This window comes from Arachis stenosperma, chromosome 5 (assembly GCF_014773155.1).
Source record: "Arachis stenosperma cultivar V10309 chromosome 5, arast.V10309.gnm1.PFL2, whole genome shotgun sequence".
In the NCBI taxonomy this organism is placed as follows: domain Eukaryota; kingdom Viridiplantae; phylum Streptophyta; class Magnoliopsida; order Fabales; family Fabaceae; genus Arachis; species Arachis stenosperma.
In genome coordinates, this window is record NC_080381.1 from 19,963,314 (window position 1) to 19,969,786 (window position 6,473).

General features: G+C 35.8%; 1 non-coding gene across 1 annotated transcript; it reads right to left on the minus strand.

The window, feature by feature from the left end:
• Nucleotides 1-4,939: 4,939 nt before the first annotated feature.
• On the minus strand, nucleotides 4,940-5,047 carry LOC130932268 (small nucleolar RNA R71). The gene has a single exon (XR_009067425.1). It is a non-coding gene; the product is annotated as a small nucleolar RNA R71 (small nucleolar RNA).
• Nucleotides 5,048-6,473: the final 1,426 nt, after the last annotated feature.

Sequence of the window (6,473 nt, forward strand, 5' to 3'; positions counted from 1 at the left end):
TCTGATGGTAGTGGTGAGAGTGTGTATGAAATCAATCCGTCTGTTGATAATGTGAACGAAGATAAAGTGACTAATAAAGTAATTGGTGAGACTAATGAGAGGGAGAATAAATTTGTGAATGAGGCAACTTTTGAGGTTAATGAGTTGAATAAAGGTGTGAGTGTTGTTGTGAACGAAATTGTGAACGAAGTTGTGAATGAGGCCACTATTGAGGTTAATGAGTTGAATAAAGGTGTGAGTAGTGTTATGAATGAAGATGTGAATGAAGTAAATGGGGATAAAGACACTAAAGTAGCAGCAGCTCCAGAGAAGGGTGTTAAGAAGGTTAGAAAGAGGCATCCAAGACCACCACTAAGTGGTTTACCCTATGAAAGAAGAGCTGGTGAAACTAGATAGGCTGACGGTGATTCTGGAGAAGCTGAGACAATAAATAAAGACAAACATGAGAATAATGCTAATGATGCTAATGAAGGTGATCATTTTGGAACTCCAATTGTGGATGACTTGATGCCAGAGGAAATGGTTACAAAAAATGCAACAGGTTAACCTTTTGTTTCTGTTTACTTATATCATATCTCAATAAACATTGTATCATTGCTGTGAAACATGTATCATTGCATAACTTGGAGGAGATGCTTACCTATCTTAACTGATTTTGTAACAGATAATGTTACACAAACAAATGAGAAGACAAATAAAAGAAGAAATCATCCAAGGCCTTGATAAACTGCTATTTCATGGTTTATCTTGTGCTCAATTGAGTGGTTTTTATCAATTTTTTGCTCACTTATTCATGTAAATTGTATGTTTTACATTTTCCTTCCTGATTTTGTGCTATGATTGAAAACATGTTTCTTTGGTCTTAATTTAGCTAATTTTAATCCTCTCTTATTACCATTTGATGCCATGATACTTGCGTTAAGTATTTTCAGAGATTACAGGGCAGGAATGGCTTAGAGGATAGAAAGGAAGCATGCAAAAAAGGAAGGAGTACACGAATTAAAGGAGATAACTAGCGAGGAGTGACGCATGCGCGTACCTGACGCGTGCACGTGATTTGGAGATTTGCACAGCGACACGTGCGCGTATGATGAGCGGATAATTTATACGCTTTTTAGCATTGTTTTTAGGTAGTTTTTAGTATGTTTTATTCACTTTTTGGTATATTTTTATTAGTTTTTAAGCAAAATTCATATTTCTGGACTTTACTATGAGTTTGTGTGTTTTTCTGTGATTTCAGGTATTTTCTGGCTGAAATTGAGGGACCTGAGCAAAAATCTAATTTAGAGGCGAAAAAAGAACTGCTGATGCTGTTGGATTCTGACCTCCCTGCACTCGAAATAAACTTTTTGGAGCTACAGAAACCCAAATTGTGCGCTCTTAATTGCGTTGGAAAGTAGACATCCAGGGCTTTCCAAAAATATATAATAGTCCATACTTTGGCCGAGTTTAGACGATGCAAACTGGCGTTTAACGCCAGCTTTCTGCCCTATTCTGGCGTTAAACGCTAGAAACAAGTTGCAAAGTAGAGTTAAATGCCAGAAACAAGTTACAAACTGGCATTTAACTCCAAGGAAGACCACTACACGTGAAATCTTCAATGCTCAGCCCAAGCACACACCAAGTGGGCCCGGAAGTGGATTTCTGCATCATTTACTCATTTCTGTAATCCTAGTAACTAGTTTAGTATAAATAGGACTTTTTACTATTGTATTTTAATATTTGGACGAGCTTTTGGAAGTTCTTTTGATCATTGTTAGTCCTTAGACATTGGGGGCTGGCCTCTTGGCTATGCCTACCTTATTTTCACTTATGTATTTTCAACGGTGGAGTTTCTACACACCATAGATTAAGGTGTGGAGCTCTGCTGTTCCTTGAGTATTAATGCAAAGTACTATTATTCTTCTATTCAATTCATGCTTATTCTTATTCTAAGATATCCATTTGCACACAAGAACATGATGAATGTGATGATTATGTGACACTCATCACCATTCTCACTTATGAACGCGTGATTGACAACCACTTCCGTTCTACATGAAAACAAGCTTGAATGTATATCTCTTGGATTTCTAATCAACGATTCACATCGACTCCCCTCTGACAATGGGGCATCTGAATCCGAGATCAAAGTCTTCATGGTATAAGCTAGAATCAATTGGTAGCATTCCTGAGATCCGGAAAGTCTAAACCTTGTTTGTGGTATTCCGAGTAGGATCTGGGATGGGATGACTGTGACGAGCTTCAAACTCGCGACTGTAGTGCGTGGTGACAGACGCAAAAGGATAGTAAATCCTATTCCTACACGATCAAGAACCAACAGCTGATTAGCCATACGATATATGTGCATGGTATTTTTCATCCGAGACGAGCAATCTGACAGTTGATTAGCCGTACAGAAATCGTAGAGGACCATTTTCACTGAGAGGACGGGAAGTAGCCATTGACAATGGTGACACCCAACATACAGCTTGCCATGGAAAGGAGTATGAAGGATTGGATGAAGGCAGTAGGAAAGCAGAGATTCAGAAGGGATAGAGCATCTCCATACACTTATCTAAAATTCCTACCAATGAATCACATAAGTATCTCTATCTTTATTTATGTTTTATTTATCTTTTAATTATTAAAATTCCATAACCATTTGAATCGCCTGACTGAGATTTACAAGATGACCATAGCTTGCTTCAAGCCGACAATCTCCGTGGGATCGACCCTTACTCACGTAAGGTTTATTACTTGGACGACCCAGTGCACTTGCTGGTTAGTTGTGCGAAGTTGTGAAAAAGAGTTGAGATTACAATTGTGCGTACCAAGTTGTTGGCACCATTGAGATCACAATTTCGTGCACCAAGTTTTTGGCGCCGTTGCCGGGGATTGTTCGAGTTTGGACAGCTGACGGTTCATCTTGTTACTCAGATTAGGTCATTTTCTTTTTGTTTCAACCTTTATTTTATTTTCAAAAGGTTTTCAAAAATCTTTCAAAAATTTTTTTCTCTTTTTCGTTTTTCTAAAGATAATTTTCGAAAAATCCAAAAACAATTAAATAAAATAAAAAAATCAAAAATATTTTGTGTTTCTTGTTTGAGTCTTGAGTCAATTTTTAAGTTTAGTGTCAATTGCATCTTTTTAATTTTCAAAAAATTTTTCGAGAAAAAAATTCATGCATATGTTCTTTATGATCTTCAAGTTGTTCTTGGTGAGTCTTCTTGTTTGATCTTCATATTTTCTTGTTTTGTGTCTTACCTTGTTTTTCATATGCATTTTTAGTTTGTTAGTGTCTAAGCATTACAAATTTCTAAGTTTGGTGTCTTGCATATTTTTCTTTTCTTGAAAATTTTTCAAAAATAAGTCTTGATGTTCATCTTGATCTTCAAAGTGTTCTTGGTGTTCATCTTGACATTCAAAGTGTTCTTGCATGTCTTCTTTGTTTTGATATTAATTTTTCATGTTTTGAGTCATTTTTGTGTTTTTCTCTCTCCTTATTAAAAATTCAAATATAAAAAAATATCTTTTCCTTATTTCACTCATAAATTTCGAAATCTTTGGGTTGACTTAGTCAAAAAATTTTAAAATAAGTTGTTTCTTGTTAGTCAAGTCAAGATTTCAATTTTAAAAATCTTATCTTTTCAAATCTTTTTCAAATATCAAATCTTTTTTATTTTTTTATTTTCAAAAATTTTAAAATTAATTTTCAAAAATCTTTTTCTTAATTTTATCTTTTATTTTCGAAATTAATACTAGCAATTAATGTCTTGATTCAAAAATTTCAAGTTTGTTACTTTCTTGTTAAGAAAGATTCAAACTTTAAATTTTAGAATCATATCTTTTAGTTTCTTGTTAGTCAAGTCATCAATTTTAAAAATCAAATCTTTTTCAACCATATCTTTTCAATCATATCTCTTTTAATTTGATTTCAAAATATTTTTCTAACTTCTTATCTTTTCAAAATTGATTTTCAAATTTTTTTCAACTAACTAATTGACTTTTTGTTTGTTTTACTAATTCTTATCTTTTTCAAAACCACCTAACTACTTTTCTCTCTCTAATTTTTGAAAATCACCTTCTTCTTTTTCAAAAATCTTTTTTATTTAACTAATTGTTTTAACTTTTAATTTCATTCCCTTTCTTAATTTTCGAAACTAACATCATAAATAAAATAAAAATAAAAATATTTCTCCTCTCTCTTCTTTTAATATTCGAATTCTCTCTCTCTCTCTCTCATCTCCTTCTATTTATTTATTTATTTACTAACACTTCTCTTCTACTCATAATTCAAACCCTCTTCTCTTCTCTCTCTGTGTTCGAATTTTTCTTCTTCTATTCTTTTCTTCTTCTACTCACATAAAGAAATCTCTATACTGTGACATAGAGGATTCCTCTTCTTTTCTGTTCTCTTCTTTTTCATATGAGTAGGAGCAAGGATAAGGACACTCTTGTTAAAGCAGATCCTGAACCTGAAAGGACTCTGAAGAAGAAGCTAAGAGAAGCTAAAGCACAACAATCCAGAGAAAACCTTATAGAGAATCTCGAAAAAGAAAGAGACATGGCCGAACCCAACAACAATGCAAGAAAGATGCTTGGTGATTTTACTGCACCAAATTCCAACTTACATGGAAGAAGCATCTCAATCCCTGCCATTGGAGCAAACAATTTTGAGCTAAAGCCTCAATTAGTTTCTCTAATGCAACAGAATTGCAAGTTTCATGAACTTCCATCAGAAGATCCTTTTCAATTCTTAACTGAATTCTTACATATCTGTGATACTGTTAAGACCAATGGAGTTGATCCTGAGGTCTATAAGATTATGCTTTTCCCTTTTGTTGTAAGAGACAGAGCTAGAATATGGTTGGACTCTCAACCTAAAGATAACCTGAACTCTTGGGATAAGCTGGTCACGGCTTTCTTAGCCAAGCTCTTTCCTCCTCAAAAGCTGAGCAAGCTTAGAGTGGATGTTCAAACCTTCAGACAGAAAGAAGGTGAATCCCTCTATGAAGCTTGGGAGAGATACAAGCAACTGACCAAAAAGTGTCCTTCTGACATGCTTTCAGAATGGACCATCCGGATATATTCTATGATGGTCTGTCTGAATTGTCTAAGATGTCATTGGACCATTCTGCAGGTGGATCTATTCACCTGAAGAAAACACCTGCAGAAGCTCAGGAACTCATTGACATGGTTGCAAATAACCAGTTCATGTACACTTCTGAAAGGAATCCTGTGAGTAATAGGACGCCTCAGAGGAAGGGAGTTCTTGAAATTGATGCTCTGAATGTCATATTGGCTCAGAACAAAATGTTGACTCAGCAAGTCAACATGATTTCTCAGAGTCTGAATGGATTGCAAAATGCATCCAACAGTAATAAAGAAGCATCTTTTGAAGAAGAAGCTTATGATCCTGAGAACCCTGCAATGGCAGAGGTGAATTACATGGATGAAGCCTATGGAAACACCTATAATCCCTCATAGAGAAATCATCCAAATTTCTCATAGAAGGATCAATAAATGCCTCAACAAGGCTTTAATAATGGTGGAAGAAACAGGTTTAGCAATAGCAAGCCTTTTCCATCATCTTCTCAGCAACAAACAGAGAATTCTGAGCAGAACCCCTCTAGCTTAGCAAACATAGTCTTTGATCTATCTAAGGCCACACTAAGTTTCATGAATGAAACAAGGTCCTCCATTAGAAATTTGGAGGCACAAGTGGGCTAGCTGAGTAAAAGAGTCACTGAAACTCCTCCTAGTACTCTCCCAAGCAATACAGAAGAAAATCCAAAAAGAGAGTGCAAGGTCATAACCTTGTTTGGTGTGGCCTAATGCACAGAGGAGGAGGAGGACGTGAATCCCAGTGAGAAAGATCTCATGGGACGTCTGATGAGCGGATAATTTGTATGCTTTTTGGCATTGTTTTTAGTATATTTTTAGTATGATCTAGTTAGTTTTTAGTATATTTTTATTAGTTTTTAGTTAAAATTCACTTTTCTGGACTTTACTATGAGTTTGTGTGTTTTTCTGTGATTTCAGGTATTTTCTGGCTGAAATTGAGGGACCTGAGCAAAAATCTGATCCAGAGACTCAAAAGGACTGCAGATGCTGTTGGATTCTGACCTCCCTGCACTCGAAGTGGATTTTCTGGAGCTACAGAAGCCCAATTGGCGCGCTCTCAACGGCTTTGGAAAGTAGACATCCTGGGCTTTCCAGCAATATATAATATTCCATACTTTTCCCAAGATTTGATGGCCCAAACCGGCGTTCAAAGTCACCTCAAGAAATTCCAGCGTTAAACGCCGGAACTGGCACCTAATTGGGAGTTAAACGCCCAAACTGGCACTAAAGCTGGCGTTTAACTCCAAGGAGAGTCTCTACACGAAAAAGCTTCATTGCTCAGCCCAAGCACACACCAAGTGGGCCCGGAAGTGGATTTTTATGTCATTTACTCATCTATGTACTAGTTTTCTATAAGTAGGACCTTT